Consider the following 24,565-nt stretch of genomic DNA (forward strand, 5'->3'; position numbering starts at 1 on the left):
ACTACAAGTCCCAGCATGTACTGGATCAATCCTGTCCTGTGAATCTGGATTCAGTTGGTAGCCTTACCTTATTTTCAACATAAGTTAAGGTGGTTTACATGAGATAAGGAAGAGAACTCCATAACAATGATTGAAAAGCTGACAACCAAACAGGTTACACATTCAAATTACAAGGCAAACATCAGAGTCTTCCTCTAACAATGGACCTTCCAGAAGGATCAAAGTTTCATGATTGAGCTACCCATCTAGGTCCCCAACAGCCCTCCAAAAGTGATACCTAAAACAAATATCTTTTAGACTGCTCAAATTTGTTTTGGAAAGCTTCTTTAATGCAAGAAGAGGGACAAGGGATTCCAGAGGGAAAGTGTGAGAAAAAGAAATCACTGTTTCTGCTGGATTCCCAGCTAGTGCAGGAGGGATCAGGAAGCACCAGTTTATGGCCATTTACAGTAGAAAACGGAGATTGCATGTAGGGAGATAGGGGATAGTAAGAGAAGCCAGATACCCAGGCATATCATATTCTATGGGCTAGCACCAGGGCAATCTGTAAAGATTTTTAGTGAAATTATCTACATAATGCTGCTGAAAATGATGGACTACCCCAGTCAACAGGGTGATTGGTCTTGTGCGTATTAACTTTACTATCATCTATTGTAGTTCCATTTTTTATATATTATGTTTTTATTGTACACTGCTGTGACCTTGTATAAAGCCAAGAGGTATAGCAAATTTAATAAACATAAACATACATATAAACACATATCCAGGTATCAGGTTTGACTTTTGAATATCGGGCCAATTATTTTTTATATTTCTCATTCCTTTAAAGCTGAAATACAATATGTTTCTTCATATATATTTGACTTTTTTCCAATCTTGAGTGCTTAAGTATTATATGTCCACTAATGATCATTTGGCTTCGTAAAAGCATTTCTCGTTACTAGATAAGAAATAGGTATTTGCCTATTTCGCTCACCTCTGCCTCCATTAAGAAAATAAATATGTGTCTTACAAAGCAACTCAAATAATAGAATTTTCTATCTCCTAGCAGCCATATTTGATAGATTAACAAATAATACTGATTTAGTTTATCATTTGCTTTATCAAGGTGACTGTATGGTACAAAAAAGAAAGCTGTGTCTGTTAACTAAATTCAATGTGAAGCTGCTCTTGAAATGAGACATCTGTCCTTCATCAAAGTGGGGCAGTTGCAACTTAGACCATTTTGATGTTGTGAATGTCAGTGATATCAATGCACAGATAATGGAATGTGAATAGTGAGAGTTTACTTAACAAATACAAAAAAATTACTGTTGCATATGTTTAATGTAATAGAATAGTCAAAAAATCTATATGAGAACTCAACCACTTACTACAAAGACTTATGTCAAAACCTATATGTGGTTGTTACAACATTGTGGTCACAATATAAATATGTTAATGTCTTATGATTTCAAGACCATTAACTTAAAGAAGTCGAGTATAAAAAGAGGAAAAAAGTCTCTGTACATCAGCGGTCTGAATATATTTGCATGGACAGACTTGCATGACAGTCCTTCTTCATTGGCTAAAAACCCTCTGTTACTTATTTCTCTTTCATAGTTTTCAGTTCAAAACTTATACTTGATTGACATTCAAAATATTTAACTTTGTCATTCAATATATTGAGCATAGCATATATCCTCAACTTTTGATAAAGTTGCAGACAGACGCTTATCTTAAAAATTGTGTCTCCTCATGATTTTATTTTCCACTTTTGATTCAATCATCCTTCTATCATCCGACAGGGTCCCATTTCGCCCGTCCCTTTTCTCGGGCTTTATCAAGGAAGTCTATCAGGCTCATTTTTGAAAGAGAAGGATGCCCATCTTTCGACACAAATCGGAAGATGGGTGTCCTTCTCTCAGGGTCGTCCAAATCGGTATAATTGAAAGCCGATTTTGGGCATCCCCAACTGCTTTCCGTCGCAGGGATGGCCAAAGTTCAAGGGGGCGTATCGGAGGCATAGCGAAGGCAGGACTTGGGCGTGCCTAACACATGGACGTCCTCAACCCATAATGGAAAAAAAGGGCATCCCTGATGAGCACTTGGACGACTTTACCTGGTCCTTTTTTCTTAAACCAAGCCACAAAAAGGTGCCCGAACTGACCAGATGACCACCGGAGAGAATCGGGGATGACATTCCCTTACTCCCCCAGTGGTCACTAACCCCCTCCCACCCTCAAAAAATATTTAAAAAAATATTTTTTGCCAGTCTCTATGCCAACCTCAGATGTCATACTAAGGTCCATGACAGCAGTATGCAGGTCCCTGGAGCAGTTTTAGTGGGTGCAGTGCACTTCAGACAGGCGGACCCAGGCCCCCCCCCCCACCTGTTACATTTGTGAAGGAAACAGCGAGGCCTCCAAAACCCACCACAAACCCACTGTACCCACATATAGGTGCCCCCCTTCACCTGTAAGGGCTATGGTAGTGGTATACAGTTGTGGGTACTGGGTTTTGGGGGGATTTGGGGAGGGGCTCAGCACACAAGGTAAGGGAGCTATGTTCCTGGAAGCAATTTATGAAGTCCACTGCAGTGCCCCCTAGGGTGCCCGCTTGGTGTCCTGGCATGTCAGGAGGACCAGTGCACTACAAATGCTGGCTCCTTCCATGACCAAATGGCTTGCATTTGGCTGTTTCTGAGATGGGCATCCTTGGTTTCCATTATCGCTGAAAATCAGAAACAACCAAGTCTAGGGACGACCAAAATTTCAAGATTTGGTCGTCCCCGACCGTATTATCAAAATGAAAGATGGACGTCCATCTTTTTCGATAATACGGGTTTCCCCACCCCTCCATCAGGACATTTTGTGAGGACGTCCTCAACAAAACTTGGGTGTCTCTTTCCATTATGCCCCTCCACATGTCATAGCAAGTATGCTATACTGCTGAATTTGTGCTGCAGCTTCCACTTTTTACTGCTTCTTGCATTGTGCATTGGCACTGAACACAGCTTAGTAAAAGTGTTCCTAAATAAGTAAAAATTAAAAAATGATGGAACCCAACTGCTAGAATGGCTATTCTGAAAATGTTAGGGAAATACAGTATTTTAAATTGCCATGATAAGTACATAAGTACATAAGTAGTGCCATACTGGGAAAGACCAAAGGTCCATCTAGCCCAGCATCCTGTCACCGACAGTGGCCAATCCAGGTCAAGGGCACCTGGCACGCTCCCCAAACGTAAAAACATTCCAGACAAGTTATACCTAAAAATGAGGAATTTTTCCAGTCCATTTAATAGCGGTCTATGGACTTGTCCTTTAGGAATCTATCTAACCCCTTTTTAAACTCCGTCAAGCTAACCGCCCGTACCACGTTCTCCGGCAATGAATTCCAGAGTCTAATTACACGTTGGGTGAAGAAAAATTTTCTCCGATTCGTTTTAAATTTACCACACTGTAGCTTCAACTCATGCCCTCTAGTCCTAGTATTTTTGGATAGCGTGAACAGTCGCTTCACATCCACCCGATCCATTCCACTCATTATTTTATACACTTCTATCATATCTCCCCTCAGCCGTCTCTTCTCCAAGCTGAAAAGCCCTAGCCTTCTCAGCCTCTCTTCATAGGAAAGTCGTCCCATCCCCACTATCATTTTCGTCGCCCTTCGCTGTACCTTTTCCAATTCTACTATATCTTTTTTGAGATACGGAGACCAGTACTGAACACAATACTCCAGGTGCGGTCGCACCATGGAGCGATACAACGGCATTATAACATCCGCACACCTGGACTCCATACCCTTCTTAATAACACCCAACATTCTATTCGCTTTCCTAGCCGCAGCAGCACACTGAGCAGAAGGTTTCAGCGTATCATCGACGACGACACCCAGATCCCTTTCTTGATCCGTAACTCCTAACGCGGAACCTTGCAAGACGTAGCTATAATTCGGGTTCCTCTTACCCACATGCATCACTTTGCACTTGTCAACATTGAACTTCATCTGCCACTTGCACGCCCATTCTCCCAGTCTCGCAAGGTCCTCCTGTAATCGTTCACATTCCTCCTGCGACTTGACGACCCTGAATAATTTTGTGTCATCGGCGAATTTAATTACCTCACTAGTTATTCCCATCTCTAGGTCATTTATAAATACATTAAAAAGCAACGGACCCAGCACAGACCCCTGCGGGACCCCACTAACTACCCTCCTCCACTGAGAATACTGGCCACGCAATCCTACTCTCTGCTTCCTATCTTTCAACCAGTTCTTAATCCATAATAATACCCTACCTCCGATTCCATGACTCTGCAATTTCTTCAGGAGTCTTTCGTGCGGCACTTTGTCAAACGCCTTCTGAAAATCCAGATATACAATATCAACCGGCTCCCCATTGTCCACATGTTTGCTTACCCCCTCGTTAATGATGTTTTTTTATTATACTTCCCATGGTTTTGCAGGAAACATAAAATTCAATAGTGGGCCACATTCAGCCCATGGACTGCAGGTTGCTCACTCCTGTAATAGAGGGTCAGCAATGTCTTCCTAAGGTGACCCCATGGACTCTGTGATGCTGATACTTTCTCTCTCAGCTTCTTTCCTTCCCCTCACACCCCTTCTGACATTGCAGCATTGGCAAAAGGGCAATATAGAACCCTATGTCCCTCCTGTTCAATTCCCTCTGGTGGCCCAAATGACACCAGATGACTTTACTTACCATTATGTTCCCTGTTTTTCTCCATGGGGTGTGGTGGAGAGGGCTGGATGTTAGCCTGCTGAGGCTGCAAAAAAAACAAAACAAAACTAAAAAAAAAATCCCTAACTACTCCTCTAGACGTATTGCTAAGTTTCTTGCAAATCATTAGACTGATGCAATTAGTGTTAATCATTTAGGGGCCCTTTTACTAAGCAGCACTAAGTCCACTGCAGGCTTACCACACAACAATCCGGATCTACCACTGGGCTACAGAAGGAGCCCTTCGGTAGTTCCCACCCCTAGTGCATGACATTTCTGTCACTACAAAAATATGTCCTATTTTTGTAGCACTGGAACTTAACTGGCAGTAATCGGGTAGCCTGGTTCCTGCTGGGTTAGCGTGAGAGCCCTTAACGCCATCTCAATGGGTGGAGGTAAGGGCTCCCCAATGAAATGGCTGTGTGGTAAGTGGTTTTACCGCATCGGCCATTTCTTTTTCTCAAAAATGGACAGCCTTTTATCTGCTGTGGTAAAAGGGGGCCTCAACGTGCATCAAAAAGACATGCTGATACTAGTGCAAGCCCCCTCTTACTGCAGCTTAGTAAAAGGACCCCATAGAGCTGTAATGAGCAGATTTGCATTTCACATAGCTTCAAACCATTCTGCTCATGCTAGACTGGGTTTTTAAAGGCAAGACCAGTAACACAAGTGCTTGCATTACCTTTAATGTGTAATATAATCCTTTGTGGGTACAGTCTTCTGAAACTAAGTATGTACTCGAGAAATTAAGGGCTCCTTTTACTAAGCGGTGGTAAGCCCAATGTGGGCTTACCGCTCGCTATACAGGAGGTACCGCTGGGCTACCGCAGCAGCTCGGCAATACTTCCCACCCCTAGTATGCTGTCATTTCCGGCGCTACAAAAATGTATTTATTTTTGTAGCGCCAGAGGGTACCCAGTGGTAATCGGGCAGTGCCATGCGCTGCCCGGTTACTGCTGGGTTAACGCGGGAGCCCTTACCACCACTCAATGGGTGGCGGTAAGGGCTCCCCCCCTCTGACATGACCATGCGGCAAGTGCTTTACTTCCCACACAGCCATTTCCTGTAGGAAGGTGAGACTTTCCTTTTTCCAGCTGCAGTAAGCAGGGGCCTCGGCACACATGTAAAACACACACTGATGCCAGCGCCAGTTCCCTTTTGTCGCAGCTTGGTAAAAGGGGCCCTAAAAATAGTCATGATGAGGCAGAATATACTTCATCAGTTAAACACCGTGGGCCCTGTTTACTAAGCCGCACTGTAGGCGCGCAAACATTTTAGCGCATACTAAAAATTAGCGTGAGCTAACGATAGAGACACCCATAGGAATATAATGGGTGTCTCTATCATTGAACTGAGGAGTAAGTTCATGGTTAGAGCAGTGGGCTGAGAACCGGGGTTTAAATGGTACTGTGGCTCTTTGTAGTCTTGGACAAGTCATACAGGGGCCCTTTTACCAAAGTGCTTTAAGTAGTTATCATGTGGAAAAAGGCTACTACATGATTGCATTAAGGAGTTTTGAGGTAGTTTGTTTCCATGCATTAAACTGCATGCTACTGATTTTTTCTGCCAGGGTACATGCTAGTTGGCTAATGCACAAAAAAAGAAGCTTACAGTCAATTTCCCAGTGTCCATTAAATTAAACATGAATCTTTTGATACTGAAGGAAGATGGATTTTAATGAAAGTTTCCCTATTACAACAAGATTTTCTTTTGTTAAATGTTTATGCTCCTAACCAAGACAGTCTTCTCTTTTTCTCCACAATAGCAGACAAAATTGCAGAATATGATCCACTACCGCTCATAATTGCTGGCGATTTTAACATGCCTTTAGACTCTTGGTTAGATAGACAATCTAGAGCTTGCTATCATGTACCCAAAGCCCAAACTACTCAACAATCATTAATTGATTCATATCACATTACTGACTCATGGAGACAATTCTCACCTACCGCTATGGATCATACTTTTTTCTCTACCCCACATCATAGTTTTTCTTGTATTGATTTTTTTTCTCATTTCCAATAATCTTCTCCAGAGTATATGCAAAGTTCTTGCAGAACCAATTACCCTCTCAGACTTTGCTGCAACATCTTTCTCTCTCCAATTAAATTCAACCAATCCTCTTAGTTCTCCACAATGGAGACTTAACTCTCAACTTCTTTCTGTAGAGACCTATGTACAATGAATTACTGAGTTCAGTAATAATTTTTTTCGTGAAAATGATCCTTCTGATACTAATGCAATAGTTACTTGGGAAGCATATAAAGCCTCCTTACATGGGGAGTTCATTTCTATATCAGCACACCAAACTAAAGAAAACAACAAACGGTTAAATGAACTGGAATCTCTTTTTAAAGATTTAGAACACAAATACCAAATAGAACAGAAACCGGAGGTTTTTAACTCTCTCATTAAGCATAAATATGAATATAATAAAATGCTGAGTTAAAAACACTTTTTTGTTTCTTTTCTTTCCTTCCTTTCTTACTTCTGTCTCTGACATTGAGCTTTCTATTTTAACTTTCTTTTTCATTTCTGTCATCTGCCATTTTAGCTACCTATAGCTAGATTTCATTTCTCCTCCCTCCAGTCTTTAGTCTCCCTCTTTTCACCTACTTACCAAATTTTCAGTTCCTACTCTAGAGCTAGTTAAGTGCCATCAATATATGGACATCAGTTTGAGATGATTAACTAGACAATGATGACAATGAAAGGGGAAGGATATTACAGTGCAAATGGTTTTAAATTTCAGACTAGTGGGAAGGATGGGTAAAGTATATCAAAAAGTACAATGTGTGGGAGATGGATCAGAGTTATAATCTGCACTGATTGTATTTATAATTTATTTATTACATTTGTTTCCCACACTTTCCCACTAAAAGCAGGCTCAATGTGGCTTACATAGTAATAGGTAACACAGAATTTTGTTATGTAAAGTAGGAAATTAAGTATAACATAGTAATAGGATGGATGGGTAGCTAGAGATAGGTGATAGAGAGGAAGGTAAGGTGGGAGATAGAGTCAGGGTCAATGTCGTTTTCTCTTCGGTATATGTAAGGTAGATGGGTTCATAAGATTAATGAGTAGACCACTTGCCGAAATAATTTTTCCAAGTAAAATCACACATCTCATCCCCCTTTCCTCTTCCCTCTTCCTTACTGCTTGAGTCTGAGTTATCAACAGAGGATGATTTCTTATTGGCCTAGCCACCTGACCCCACCTGAGTAATTCTTACCTTTACATTTTTACAGTGGTCTGAGAATCTGAAAGCCTGTATTAGAGTTGCAAATATATCAATGAATAACTGTAATGCAAATGCTCATAGCATAACAGAAAAAAAAAGATTTCACTAGAGACTTTTAGAAAAGACAAGGTACTGCTAATCATTCAACATACAAGTTAGCACTTAGAATGAAAACATAGCTGACCACAGCATGGGAAATAGTTATTAGAAACTTAAAATTACCTCTGTAAAAGATTTATAATCACTCTGCAAGTGCTTGATGGTATAATAATGTGCTTTATATTGCTTTTATACAGCATTTGCAATTATGTGCCTAAAGTACATCAATATTCCTTATCTGTGAGATTCTCTGTAGCCCTTTTCTGAATACTTAGGCAATTAACCATGATCAAGAATAATTGAGGCCAGGACTGCTCTGATATCTGATCATCTAACAGCAGGATATGAGCTTTTTATGCTGTGAAAATCATTACAGTCTGTATGCTAAAGCCAAAATGGAATGTAAATATCTGTTATGAAATTTGGACCAAATTCTATAAATGGTGACTAAAAAAACGTGCTTAGTACTATTCTATAAACCTCGCCTAAAGTTAGGCACAGTTTATAGAATACATATAGCGCCTGTCTCTACAACTATAATTTACGTGCGACCATTTACACCAACAAAACCAGGTGTACATGGCCACGCCTAACTTAAGCGTGGATTGGGCGTATTCCATAACAGTGCATGTAATTTTTAGGAATGCGAACGACATGCCCATGAGCCTCCTAGAATTTACGCGCACCACTTTACAGAATATGCTTAGAAAGTTGTGTGCGTAAATTCTAATTAGTGCCAATTAGTGCCGACAATTGATTGCTAGTGGTCAATTATTGATGCTGATTGGCTTGCTAAACAATTAAGTTGTGTGCACAATTTGACCATGTGGCCAAAACTGCATGCACAACTTTAGTCACCATATATAGAATCTGGGGGTTCCTGTCTTGCATATAATATGAGCCCCAGTGACTGGTAACCAAAATCTCTGTGCTAATTAATCATGCATTAAAAGCATTGAAGTTTTGAAGCTATTTAAGGAGTATAAAACATTTGATTTGTGTAAATGGTCTATCTAGAAATCACCTTCCCTCAATGTGGCTAAAGGTTTGCATGATGTTCTGCAATATACATACAGTAAAACTTAGCTATAACAGACTTCATGGGACTTCCAGCTGGAGTATGTTGTATCCGAAGTCTGTTCTAACCAAAAGGTCATAGGGAAGTTGGCTTGATGTGGAGAATTAAAAGTACTATACACCATACAATATGTAAGTCAAACAAGGCACTATCTATGCACAGGATAAAAGAAATCAGAACTCCAACTGTTACAGAATGACAGACAATGGATGCTATTTCTATATGTATCTTATTGCTAAATGCTACTGCTAAGTAAACTGGCGCATGATCCTGGACTGAATTTCTTGATGGTGTCTTTTAAACAAAACAAAAGATTTGATAGCCAGGAGATGTTCCTGGGCTGCATCACTGTTAGATAGCACCACAGAGAAGACCCTGCAAAGTCTGAATGGCAGTTGTGGCACTACCTGCAGATGGAAATGAATATGAGTTGTTCTCTGTTTGTTGTGTTGCCTTATCTTTGTCATTATTGTTACCTGCAAGTTATATACAGTATCATTTTCAGTAGGAAAATCGCAGATTTCGATAGCATTGTTAGCAGCTGCAAAGACATCAAATGTTACAACTCTCTGAAAACTGATCTGCAAGTTGAATGTCATCCTCATCGTCATTCTCATCATCAACTGCCTGAAGAACAACAAGTTTGAAACAAATCCGAACTTTGTGGAAGCAGTTCAGTACTGTCTGCGCAATGACCTCCTTCCAAGCTAAGCACAACATTTCCATGGAATAAAGAATGTTGGTTTCACATGACACCTGACCTCAGATTTTGAATGATGCCAATGTTACAAGGCTGAAGTTGAGATGTTTAATGCCAAAGACCTGACACAGGCTATATTTTGGCGCAGAAAAGCGCCTTCCTCGAGGGTCTAATAAAAAAACGTTACAAAGAAATATATGGAACATTAAATACAATGAACAAAAATTGAATACAATAATCAAAAAATAAATAAACAAGTGTACTGGTGTCCATGCATATAAACCAAAGTGTCTAAAAAAAGGGGGGAAAGTAATTGTCACATATTATAATAATATACATGAATATACAGATACAATGCCAAGAAGGCAATAACCATGCAGCATGATTTCAGTCACTTAATGTGCAGAAATAATAATTAAAATGATCATATGGGAGAGAAATATAAAAAAATAATTGAATCATGTATGATCTTTATATAAAAAAATGTACATAAATCTTTAAATAAAAAAATGTACATAACATGCATATGTGATTCTAAAGTGACCACAAACCAAAACATGTATGTTGAGATCTGCGTGTCTTACCAAAATAGTACTGTTTGTTAGAAAGTGAAGTCCAAAGCAATCCTCCTAAAAACACTGTTGTAAAAATAACAAATGGTAAATTAAAAGACAAATAGACCTAAAAGAGACATACAATAAGGTAATGCAAACTTTAACAGTGCTCATGTGCATACTTAAAATCTCTAATGAAAACCTACAACATCATTGTGCGTTCATCTAATCTACCTAATAAATTGCTAGTATGTTTAGATCAAGATGTCTCCAGAGGGGGCGTTTCAGAGGCGTGAGTTGAGCAGTGTTACAGAATGAACATCTTCTTCCCATAACAGTTAAACGGTTTTCCCATGGCAGGGAAAAAAAGACCTGATATAAAAGCATCTGGGGTAAGAGCAAAGCTGTCTTCAGACCGATTTGTGAATTTGTGGAGTTGGAGAGTGCTAGTTAGAGAGAAAGTTGAGAGCTGCTGAGTGTAGTGTTACCATTTTTCTGTTTGCCCTAGTCTGAACCTTGTCACCCTTACACCAGTGGACTCCAAATCGTCTGCAACACAAAAGTGGGTACAGACGGGATTCAGATGATGGGTCTTCTTGCGTTCCCTACATTATTATATTTACATATCAGTTGTGCAATGCTCATCATACAGGCTGTGACAGATGGCAACAGGCAGATGGGGGGGGGGGGGGGGGGGGCTGGGGAGGGGAAGCATTACATAGTCAAAGATATTATGTCAGCTGAGGTGACCATGGGGACAGGGGATTGCATGTAGGCCTTTCTGTGCAGCATGTGCTGTGATGTGGAGACAAGCAGTGGAATAAAGATGGTGTTCATGTAGTCATCAGACTGTTCTTTAGGGGTGAATCTGCGCAATGAGGTTATCTTGGCAAGTGGATGGTAGGAGGAGCCATGCTTGAAAGACACTGTATTTCTCAATAGATGACGAGAATACTTTTGAAAGGCACACCTTCTTGAGGATACCACCAATGAAAAGTCTGAAGATGAGCAGTAAGGGATGGATGTCATTGACACACACTACTCAGCACTGTCAAGGCATATGGGAAGAGATTTGGTGGCTCTCCGTTAGCTCATTTGGATCCAGAGCAGCCCCAACTTAAAAATTAGAGAAGACCATTGCTCTAGAAGGTTAAACATGTCTGAGACTGCAAGGGCAGATGAGATTATACAAAAAGAGTTGAATTTACAGCATTTAGATTTTGATTGACACCTGATGAACTGCTACAAAAATTATAAACACAGAAATCTTTTTCTTACGTTGCTTCTCTGATCATCAGCTGTCAACTTTTCTTGAAGCATAGCACTCATGCCATCAAGAAAAGAATAATGAGACAAGTTGTCACTTTAAGGAATGCATTTATCTTCCCAAAAGCTTTTCCCCAGAATCACTGCTGTTAGTACTAGCTAATGCTTATGTTGTTATAGAATGATTGTATTCCATGCTGGAAACAAACTGCTAGAATTGAACTTGACCTGGCATTTGAAATACACCCCACTTATCTCAGAATTGGAAGCATAATTAAACCGACATTTAAATCAAGACTGCTGCTTTTAGCAGGCCAACTGTATGTAGAGGTTTTTTGAAGCCAATACTTTCACTTGAGACCCAGAAATTTTTTCCTGCTGTGGTTTGTTTATAGCGGGATCTTTTTTTTATGAGGGGGTAGTGGAATCTAAGGATTGCTTGTTTGAATTAAATACTTCTATAGAAATGGGAAAAAAAGGGCAACATTTGGAAAGCTGTGTATATTAGTGCCCATAGTACGGGAATTAGAATTAGCCAATTCATTTCCTAAACAAATTTGAAGTAGGTCCCACAGGGGTCTAGAAAATAAGCACATAAGGGTTGCCATACTGGGACAGACTGAAGGTCTATCAAGCCCAGCACCCTGTTTCCAACAGTGGTCAATCCAGGTTACAAGTATGTGGCAAGACATTCTACGCTGCTTATCCTAGAAAAAAGCAGTAGGTTTTCCCCTCGTCCATTTTAATAATGGCTTATGGACTTTTCTTATAGGAAGCCAGCCAAACCTTTTTTTAAACCCTGCTAGGCTAACTGCTTTTACCACATTCTCTGGCAAAGAATTCCAGAGTTTAATCACACTTGAGTGAAGAAATATTTTCTCCAATTTGTTTTAAATTTACTACTTTGTAGTTTCATTGCATGCCCCCTAATCCTAGTATTTTTGGAAAGAGTAAACAAGCAATTCACGTCTACCCATTCCACTCCACTCATTGTTTTATAGACCTCTATCATATCTGCTTTAGCCTTTCCTCACAGGGAAGTCGTCCCATCCCCTTTATCATTTTCGTTGCCCTTCTCTGTACCTCTTATAATTCCACTATATCTTTTTTGAGATGCGGTGACCAGAATTTCACACAGTATTCGAGGTGCGGCCGCACAATGGAGTGATACAAAGGCATTATAACATTCTCAGTTTTGTTCTCCATTCCTTTCATAATAATACCTAAAATTCTATTTGCTTTCTTAGCCGCACACTGAGCAGAGGGTTTCAATGTATCATCAATGAAGACACCTAGATCCCTTTCCTGGTTGGTGACTCCTAATGTGGAACCTTGACTCCCACATGCATCACTTTGCACTTGCTCACATTAAACATCATCTGCCTCTTGTAATTTTTCACAATCTTCTTGTGATTTGACAACGTTGAATATAAGTACATAAGTACATAAGTATTGCCATACTGGGAAAGACCACTTGTTCATCGAGCCCAGCATCCTGATTCCAACAGTGGCACATCCAGATCACAAATACCCGGCAAGATCCCAAAAATGTACAAAACATTTTATACTGCTTATCCCAGAAATAGTGGATTTTTCCAAAGTTCATTTAATAACGGTCTATGGACTTTTCCTTTAGGAAGCCGTCCAAACCTTTTTAAAACTCCGCTAAGTTAACCGCCTTTACCACATTCTCTGGCAACGAATTCCAGAGTTTAATTACACGTTGAGTGAAGAAAGATTTTCTCAGATTCGTTTTAAATTTACTACATTGTAGTTCATCGAATGCCCCCTAGTCCTAGTATTTTTGGAAAGCGTGAACAGGCGCTTCACATCTACCCATTCAACTCCACTCATTATTTTATAGACCTCTATCATATCTCCCCTCAGCCGCCTTTTCTCCAAGCTGAAGAGCCCTAGCCACTTTAGCCTTTCCTCATAGGGAAGTTGTCCCATCCCCTTTATCATTTTCGTCGCCCTTCTCTGCACCTTTTCTAATTCCACTACATCTTTTTTGAGATGCGGCGACCAGAATTGAACACAATATTTGAGGTGCGGCCGCACCATGGAGCGATACAAAGGCATTATAACATCCTCATTTTTGTTTTCCATTCCTTTCCTAATAATACCTAACATTCTATTTGCTTTCTTAGCCGCAGCAGCACACTGAACAGAATTGTATTTATTTTTTATTTTATGTTTATTTATTTTTGTTACATTTGTACCCCACGCTTTCCCACTCATGGCAGGCTCAATGCGGCTTACATGGGGCAATGGAGGGTTAAGTGTCTTGCCCAGAGTCACAAGGAGCTGCCTGTGCCTGAAGTGGGAATCAAACTCAGTTCCTCAGTTCCCCAGGACCAAAATCCACCACCCTAACCACCACCTAACCACTAGAATGTTTCAACGTATCATCAATGACGACACCCAGATCCCTTTCTTGGTCCATGACTCCTAACGTGGAATCTTGCATGACATAGCTATAATTCGGGTTCCTCTTTCCCACATGTATCACTTTGCACTTGCTCACATTAAACGTCATCTGCCATTTAGACGCCCAGTCTCCCAGTCTCGTAAGGTCCTTTTGTAATTTTTCACAATCCTCCCATGATTTAACGACTTTGTATAACTTTGTGTCATCAGCAAATTTAATTACCTCACTAGTTACTCCCATCTCTAGGTCATTTATAAATATGTTAAAAAGCAGCGGTCCCAGCACAGACCCCTGGGGAACCCCACTAACTACCCTTCTCCATTGAGAATACTGTTTTCTATCTTTTAACCAGTTTTTAATCCACAATAGAACACTACTTCCTATCCCATGACTCTCCAATTTCCTCTGGAGTCTTTCATGAGGTACTTTGTCAAACGCCTTCTGAAAATCCAGATTCACAATATCAACCGGCTCCCCTTTATCCACGTTTGTTCACCCCTTCAAAGAAATGTAGTAGATTGGTGAGGCAAGATTTCCCTTCACTAAATCCATGTTGACTTTGTCTCATTAATCCATGCTTTTGAATATGCTCTGTAGTTTTGTTCTTAACAATAGTCTCTACCATTTTGCCTGGCACCGACGTCAGACTCACCGGTCTATAATTTCCCGGATCTCCTCTGGAACCTTTTTTAAAAATCAGCGTTACATTGGCCAACCTCCAATCTTCCGGTACCACGCTCAATTTTTAAGGATAAATTACATATTTCTAACAATAGCTCCGCAAGCTCATTTTTTAGTTCTATCAGTACTCTGGGATGAATACCATCCGGTCCAGGAGATTTGCTACTCTTCAGTTTGTAGAACTGCCCCATTACATCCTCCAGGTTTACATAGAATTCATTAAGTTTCTCCGACTCGTCAGCTTCGAATACCATTTCCGGCACCGGTATCCCACCCAAATCTTCCTCGGTGAAGACCGAAGCAAAGAATTCATTTAATCTCTCCGCTACGGCTTTGTCTTCCCTGATCGCCCCTTTTACTCCTTGGTCATCTAATTTACCAAATGGGTTGTGTCATATTAATAAATGTTTGTCAGATATGACTTTCTGAAGTGATCTAATCACTATCGAATATTTATAAACAACATTATGCTACAGTGTGACAGTCATTATGTGGAGGGAAGTTTAGAGCAGGGGCTAAGAACCAGGGGTGCCAGGTTCAAACCCCCATGGCAGTTTCTTGTGATCTTGGGCAAATTACTTAACTCTACTGTTGAAAACACAAAACATTTTACACTAATATATCTCTTTATCTTGGATCCTTAACTGTTCCCTATGTCCCAAGTAGAACTCTGAGATCAATATCGCAGCATAGACTGGTCATTCCTCCTATTACTGGATTTCCATTCACAAGAGTGCATTATTTTGTCTGGCACCTGATTTATGAAACCAGCTTCCTATAAATATTCGTGAAATAGAATCTTTGCCTAAATTTAAAAAAGACTGAAAATATAGGACCTCTATGGAGGAGCTGGCATCATCTACAAACACCTTTTTCAATGCACTTTAATTGCACGTCGGATAAGAGTATGCTCTGTTTAACTGCATGCGCATGCCGTACTTCGGTCCCGTTTTTGGCACCATCAATTTCCTGCAGAGGAGAGGTCTTGAACCATGCATATAAGCGAATCTTGCACTTATCAGTGGTGCGCTAAACCAAAGTTTGTCCCCATAAAAATTGATGGTGCCAAAAACGGGACGGCATGCAGTTAAACAGCTTATCCGATGTGCACTTAAATGGAGTGCACTATATATATATATATATATATATATATATATATATATATATATATATATACACACGTACTGAAGTCTTCATTGTTTAATGTTGTTGCCACTTTATTCTTTGACATATGATACATATTACAAATGTAATATCTACATTTAATAAGTTAGCTTAGCAGAGTTTAAAAAAGGTTTGGATGGTTTTCTAAAGCAAAAGTCCATAGACCGTTATTAAATGGACTGGGGAAAATCCACTATTTCTGGGATAAGCAGTATAAAATGTTTTGTACATTTTTGGGATCTTGCCAGGTATTTGTGAACTGGATTGGTCACTGTTGGAAACAGGATGCTGGGCTCGATGGACCTTTGGTCTTTCCCAGTATGGCAATACTTATGTACTTATATGTACTTATGAAAAGGCTGTAAAATGTATATGCTTGTACCTGGGCTGCCATATTGCTATGTCTCTGTGCTCCTGATGCACTACTGGCTGTGGTACACTTTAGAAAATCAATGGAAACTTGGATGAAAATCAACCTAACAGCAGTAGAATACAAAGTATTTTCTTGCCATTGTGGAACACCTGCAGTTCATGATGTAGAGGTAGATAATACCTTCCATGTCTTCAAATTCAGGCCTGGTGTGCATTCTTAAAATTAAAATTTTGCTTAATATGAATCAATAGAATTTCAAAGCCTACATGATGGGGTTGTCAGTCAGTTAAAGTTTAGGTACATTTCAGTCAGAACCTGCAGGTAGTAGATAATCCCTTCCATGTCTTCAACTTCAGACCTGGTGTGCATGCTCTCCCTCTTAGTCCCACTCCATTTTCATCCCCTATCCCCCCCCCCCCCTTCCACTCTCTCCCTCTCCCTGGCCTTAGTCCTACTCTATCCCTCCTCCCCCTCCCTCAATGAAGCAGTCCGAAAGAAATCCAAATTGAATCGATATGTGCCTGTCCGGCTGCCTTGATGTCTTTCTCTGCTTCAGTCTGCTTTCTAGCGATCATACCAAGCCTGCCTTGGGGACTCGATGTTCTTCCTGCGTCACATCTCACCCTCATGGAAGCATGAAGTTAAGTTGCGTCAGAGGAGACGGGACATGTCTTAGGGGGAAGGTCAAGTCCCGAGGCAGCCCTGCTCTAACTACTGGAGTGCCTAGAGACCTGAGACCGCTGTCTGCAGCACTAGTGTGTGAGTTGGAGGGAGGGAGGAGAACAAAGGGAGTCCCGGGGTAGAGGGTAGTAACAGCAGGTCCCGCAGCAGGCTGCGCTACAGCAGCTAACTCTGTTTCTGTGTTATGCAGGTCTGCTTGCTAAGCCTCCCCAAGCCTCTTAAACCGGGTGCATATGATCCCAGCACCAAATGTTATTCTATAAATGGTGTCCAACTCTGAGCGCTGTTTTTAGAATAGCGCTTAGCACTAATTTTTACTGGCACCTAAACTTGGGCACCATTTACAGAGTTTGAGTCCTATACGTTTTTGGTGAGTACAAACATTCTGGAGACAAGGTTTTATCATTTATACCAATGCTTCTCAACCCAGTCCTCAGGGCACACCCAGCCAGTCAGGTTTTCAGAATATCCACAATGCGTGAGAGAGATTTACATACCTAGAAGGCAGTGCATGCTAATTTATCTCATGCATATTCATTGTGGGTATCCTGAAAACCAGAGTGGTTGGGTGTACCCCGAGGACTGGGTTGAGAAGCACTGATCTATACTAACATGTTTTCCTTATCATTACATGTATGCTGCTATTTTGTCTTAATGTGAGATTTATTGCTTTGGTGCCATTAAGCAAGAATCATCATGGTTTCTACTGATGAAATAGGTAACAGAAAGATATCTATAGCATAAGCATGCCAGGGGAATTTATTTTCATTGATTACTACAAGCCCATAAATGTTTCTTTTTTTAAAATGAATCAGCTCAGCCCTAAATTTAGCACTGCAATAACTATTACTTTGCCAATAATTTCCTAAAGTATTTCTGTACTTTACAATAAATTAAGAGCCTGTGCGTTTCCTTGCATTTATAAAACATTTTCTCAGTGTTAAAGCTAGCATTTAACATAATAGCTTATATTAACAATTTATCATTTTCCACTTTATGAAATCAGATTGAGATATGAAAATTATAAAAGCCCAGTCCTAGCTCAGAGGAAGGCAACTGATCAATCCTAACAAAACCCTAATTGGTGTCTGAATGACTCAGCTATTTGCCACTCTAAGTAATTGAATCTTCATTAGCAAGCTATTAAACAACAACAACAACAACAGGAAAAGTTTTTAAAGTTGCTATCAATAAAGATGCTTAAGTACAAAACATGTCTTATTGTGACAGGGTCTCTCTATCCCACTGCAAGGTCATAGATGCCAAAAGACAGAAAAGACAAACCACATTGCATTTGCAATTCAAGATAGTTCAGACAAAAAAGGAGGAGGAGAAAAGGGGTGGTACTAGGTGTAAGTGTTACAGGTGTTAATTTATACTGATGCCACCTAGTGGCTCACTGTTATATTTCACTTCCTTGTTGTCTCCTTTAGCCTTCAGTTGTAATATAGCACACTGGTACCAGCTCCATGAAGTGTGTCTTTATTTTTAACTCTAGAACATGAGAACAGGGCTCTCAACCCAATCCTTAGGACACACCCAGACAGGTTTTCAGGATAACCTCAATGAATATGCATGAGGTAAATCTGCATGAACTACCTCCATTGTATTCAATTCTAACTTAAGTATACCCTGAAAATCTGACTGGCTAGGTGTGTCCTGAGGACTGGGTTGAGAGCCCCTGTGCTAGAAGTTTCTGCACCTGTTTCTTTTCCTGCCTATGACAGAGCTTCCAGAGTGTGGCAGGTTGCAGGACTAGGGGTGTATTTCCTCTTGACTAATTATGCCATATCAATTTGTGAAATTCTTACTGTTGCTTTTGTATGCGTTTTAATATTACTGTTTATACCTCATGGAACCCCATTCAGGGGAAAGAGCAGTTTAGAAATGTTGATTGATATTGACATATTGATTGGCCTAAGACAGCACACATTCTCTCTTGACTTGGAAGCACCAAGAGAACAATTCTATAAATTGGTGCCTCCATCTAGGTGATCAAATGTTGAGAGCTTAGTGCCAATTCTATAATGATATCTAGGTGCCAAGATTATATTATAGAATACCAGCGTAAGATTGGCATTGGGGTGCACATTGGTAGGGGTGTCTAAGTGCACTAAATGACACACATAATTTACAGTTTTCTATAAACTATGGGGCTCTTTTACTAAAGGTCATTAAGTCCGTAACGCAGCACAAGTGTGGGAAAACATGTTACCACAAACAGAGAGGGTAATACAGCATACACAGAAAGTATACAAACAAAAAAACCAACACTGGGCCTTCAAGACTGAGACAACAGGAGTCCTTTAATGACAAATCACCCGACATGGCTTTACTAGTTGATTATCAAAAAGACTAGACACTACAGGAGATTTATCTTCATACCGCAGCTCTTTTTCAAGAGACACGCTTATTTTTAAAAGAATCCCTTCATTTCCTAAGGCATTGGACTAATACATCTTGCACACCTCATAATCAAACCTTGACCCCTGAGGCAGGCATTGTGTAACGCCGAAACACGGCCTGTGTCGGGTCATTTGTCATTAAAGGACTCCTGTTGTCTCAGTGTTGAAGGCCCAGTGTTGATTTTTTTGTTTGTAAAACAGGTTACCACAAAATGTGTTAAAGTGTTGTGCAGTATTGTACCTGTTTTCACTGTTAGGCATGTGTTAACTATTTAAAAAAAATATTTTTGTAGAAGTAGCATGTTATGGGTGGAGAGTGGGCATTCCTGTTCTACCCGGCTAGTGTGTTCTGATTAGCATGCTAACTGGATAACCCAGGCATAACATGGGAGCACTTGGTGGCCCTTTTACAAAGGCTTGTCAAAAAGTGGCCTGCAGTAGTGTGGGCATATGTATTGGACGCACGCAGGACCATTTCTTCAGCTCGTCTGGAAAAAAGGGATTTTTTTTTGGGGGGGGGGGGGACAGGGAATGGGCATGTGACAAAATGAAAACCAGCATGAGTCTATTTACGAGGGGTGTAGCTACATGGAGCCATGGGGGCATGGGCCCCCGTAGATTTGGCCCTGGCCCCCCGCCAACCCCTTCAACTCCTCCTCCTGCCGCCAACCCTCCCCCGCCGCCGTCGGGTACCTTTGCTGGCGGTGGTCCCCAACCCCCACCAGCCAAAGTCCTCTTCTCCAGCGCAGCCGCGTTGCTGATCTGCAAGGGCAGGCTTCTGTTTTTGTGAGTCTGATGTCCTGCAGACTCACAGAAACAGAAGTCTGCCCTTGTAGATCAGCAACGCCGCCGCACCGGTGTATGTGCAGGACATCAGACTCACAGAAATAGAAGCCTACCCTTGCAGATCAGCAACACGGCCGCTCCGGTGTACATGCAGGAAGTCAGACTCACAGAAACAGAAGCCTGCCCTTGCAAATCAGCAATGCGGCCGCACCGGTGTACGTGCAGGACGTCAGACTCACAGAAACAGAAGCCTGCCCTTGCAGATTAGCAACGCGGCCACGCCGGTGTACATGCAGGACATCAGACTCACAGAAACAGAAGCCTGCCCTTGCAGATCAGCAACGCGGCCGCGCCAGTGTACGTGCGGGACGTCAGACTCACAGAAACAGAAGCCTGCCCTTGCAGATCAGCAACGCGGCTGCGCCAGAGAATAGGACTTCGGCTGGTGGGGGTTGGGGACCCCCGCCAGCAAAGGTACCCGACGGCGGTGGAGGAGGGTTGGCGGCGGGAGGAGGAGTTGAAGGGGTTGGCACTGGGGGGCTCAAAGGTGGTGGTGGCAGCGGGGAGGTCAAAAATGGTGGGGGGGGGGGGGGGGTTAAAAATGGCACCAGGGGGGTTAAAATGTGCCCCCTCACCTCAGGCTCTGGACCCCCCTCCCGCTGAAGTCTGGCTACGCCCCCGCTATTTACAGCCTGAGCCCTTAATGCCACCCATTGACTTAGCAGTAAGGGCTCACGCGTTACCCACATGGCAAACATCCAGCGTGCACCAGCTGCTGATTACCGCCAGAAATGTCCCTGTGGTAGAAAATAGAAAATTATTTTCTACCGCATGTGCTTGACATGTGCCAAACTCGGAATTACCGCTAGGTGCAACGTGCTAGCCAGGCAGTAATGCTGATTTTGACACACACTGCATGCAAGTAGCCCCTGCACACCTTTGTAAAAGGGCCCCTAAGTGCATCCTAAGTAGGAGGTGGTAAGTGTGCCCATGTTAATTGTTTGCAGGTCTCACACGCTGATGGCAATCATAGAGAATGACCTGCAAATAAAAATAAAAATAAAAATAAACAGAAAAAAGCAACACTGGGCCTTCAGAATAGAGATAACGGCCGTTCTTTAATTTGAAAATGACCTGACACGGGCCGTACTTATGTAGTAAATTTAAAATGAATCGGAGATGTTTCTTCACTCAACGTGTAATTAAACTCTGGAATTCGTTGCCAGAGAATGTGGTAAAGGCGGTTAGCTTTGCGGAGTTTAAAAAAGGTTTGGACGGCTTCCTAAAGGAAAATCCACTACTTCTGGGATAAGCAGTATAAAATGTTTTATACTTTTTTGTGATCTTGCTAGGTATTTGTGACCTGGATTGGCCACTGTTGGAAACAGGATGCTGGGCTTGATGGACCTTTGGTCTGTTCCAATATGGCAATACTTATGTACTTATGTGTTTCGGCATACAAACGCCTGCCTCAGGGGTCAGAATGGAAATAACCAAGCAATCAGGGCATATTGCCCATCATGAGGTGACGGATATGGGCAATATGCCCTGATTGCTTGGTTATTTCCATTTTTTATGATTATATCCATAAGAACCATTCTGACCCCTGAGGCAGGCGTTTGTATGCTGAAACGCGGCCCGTGTCGGGTCATTTTCAAATTAAAGGACGACCGTTATCTCTATCCTGAAGGCCCAGTGTTGCTTTTTTTCTGTTTCTGTTATGCTTGTATTCTGTTATGCTTGTATGCTGTTTTACTCTCTCTTCTGTGATCCTGCAAATACAAATAATATAAACTAAAATAAAATAGAAAGCCCTGAAAAGTGCCATGTTAAATATGAGCTTAGTGCATTAGAAAGTCCCATGTTAGAATGTGTTAAGCCTAGATTTCAGCACACTTTTGTAAAACAGCCCCTATAGGATTAATTCTATATGTGGTGCTGAAAAAAAACTTAGCACTATTCCACAAACCTCGCCTAAAGTTAGGCATGGTTTATAGAATATGTATAGTGCCGTCCCCGCGACTAAAATTTAGGCATGGCCATTTATGCCAACTAAAACCTGATGTAAATGCCCACACCTAAGTTATGCACGGATCAGGTATATTCTATAACAGTGTGTATAAATTTTAGGAATGCCCATGTCCCACCCATACCCCTCCCATGGCCATGCCCTCATATGAGATCCACACAGTAGAATTCTCGTGCACCACTTTATAGAATACGCTTAGCAAGTGTAAATTCTAATTAGTGCCAATTAGAGCCAATAATTGCTTGTTAATGGCCAATTATTGGCACTGATTGGTTTGTTAAATAATTAAGTTGTGCATGCAATTTGGCTGCATGGTCAAAATTGTGCATACAACTTTAATCACCATATATACAATTCCCACCTATGTGTGTAACTGGGAGACATGCTCATGGCCTGCTTATGATCCGCCCACATGTATTCACCCTTGAAGTTAGACGCTATGGCACTTTGGCACTACCTTGTAGAATAGCACCTAAGTATTTTCAAAGCACTTAGACTTACAAAGTTACATACAGGCTCATTTTCGAAAGACATGGACGTCCATCTTCCAACATAAATCGGTATTTGGACGTCCATCTCTCAGAGACATCTAAATCGGTATAATTGAAACCCAATGAACGTCTCTAACTGAAGTCCATCGCAAGGACGTCCAAATTTCAAGGGGGCGTATCGGAGGCGCGGTGAAGGCGGGACTTGGGCGTTCCTAAGACTTGGATGTCTTTCACCCATAATCGAAAAAAGCAGAGACGTCCATGACTACAACTTGGACGTTTCACCTCAACATGTTTTTATTACGAATAAGGCATGAAAAAGTGCATGAAATGACCAGATAACCACCGGAGAGAATCGTGGATGACCTCCCCTTACTCCCCAATGGTCACTAACCCCCTCCTACCCTCAAAAAACATTGTGCCAGCCTCTATGCCAGCCTCAGATGTCATACTCAGGTCCATGACAGCGCATGCAGGTCCCTGGAGCAGTTTTAGTGGGTGCAGTGCACTTCAGACAGGTGGACCCAGGCCCATACCCCCTTCCTGTTACATTTGTGGAGGAAACAGCAAGCCCTCCAAAACCCACCAGAAACCCTCTGTACTCACTTATAGGTGCCCCTCTTTACCTGTAAGGGCTATGGTAGTAGTGTGGGATACAAATGAACCATAAATAAATAAATAAATAAATAGAGTTGGGGGTAGTGGGTTTTGGGGGGGTTGGGGGGGGGGGGTTTGGGGGGCTCAGCACACAAGTAAAGGGAGCTATGTACCTTGGAGCATTTTATGAAGTCCACTGCAGTGCCCCCTAGGGTGCCCAATTGCTGTCCTGGCATGTGAGGGGGACCAGTGCACTAGAAATGCTGGATCCTCCCACGTCCAAATGGCTTGCATTTGGACGTTTTTGACTTGGACTTCTTTGGTTTTGAAAATCACTGAAAGTCAAAGACGTCCAAATCTAAAGACGTCCTTGGTATTTTCGAAACGAAAGATGGACGTCCATCTTTTTTTGAAAATACGCTTTTCCCCACCTCCAGATTTGGATGTTTTACAAAGAAGTCGAAATCCCAACTTAGATGTGTCTTTCGAAAATGCCCCTCATAGTAACCTATGGAACTGTGTAAGTCTAAGTGCTTTAAAAATGAAACCCATAGGTACCTAACCATCAATTAATGGTCCCTTGATGCACATAAGTTGTGTGTACCTCTAGCCACCAATTTATAGAATTGCCCCATATAGCACCCGCTAACAGCATTCAACCCCAAGGCTATGAAGGTTAGTGGTGACTTATGTGGCAGTTGGGAACGTTCCAGAACAGACTACACTCTAGCAACAGGATTATGTAAGAAGTCAGATGAAATGCTTCTTCAATCTCAGCAGTTAGCTCCTCATATTGAAACTAAACTGACTACCTTTCAACTGCCATGTAGCTCTTTAAATAGGTTTACAGATACTTCTATTTTTACTGTCTCTACTATTGTCAAAAGTATGAAATTTACCACTGCCCCACTTGATCATATCCCTTCATCCTTGGTTAAAAAAATTGTAGATTTCATGAAGAGCATGATCATAGAGCTATATCAGCTCTAGCCAACATATAGCTGGAAACAAGCTACTATTTGACCTAAGATCATAGATCACTCACAGCCAGTTGGATGAGATGCTGAATGTAGGATGGTGTGAGGCCATAAGCCTTTTAAAGATCATTGTTAGTAGCTTGAATTCAATCAGTCAACTTGATTACTGCAATGCCTTGTACAAAGAACTCCGTGTCAAAGATCTCCGAAACTTGCAATTAATCCAAAACACTGCTATTAAACTAATTACTGGTTGCAAAAAATTTGCCCATGTTACCCCACTATTA

This window comes from Microcaecilia unicolor, chromosome 3 (genome assembly GCF_901765095.1).
Source record: "Microcaecilia unicolor chromosome 3, aMicUni1.1, whole genome shotgun sequence".
NCBI lineage: Eukaryota > Metazoa > Chordata > Amphibia > Gymnophiona > Siphonopidae > Microcaecilia > Microcaecilia unicolor.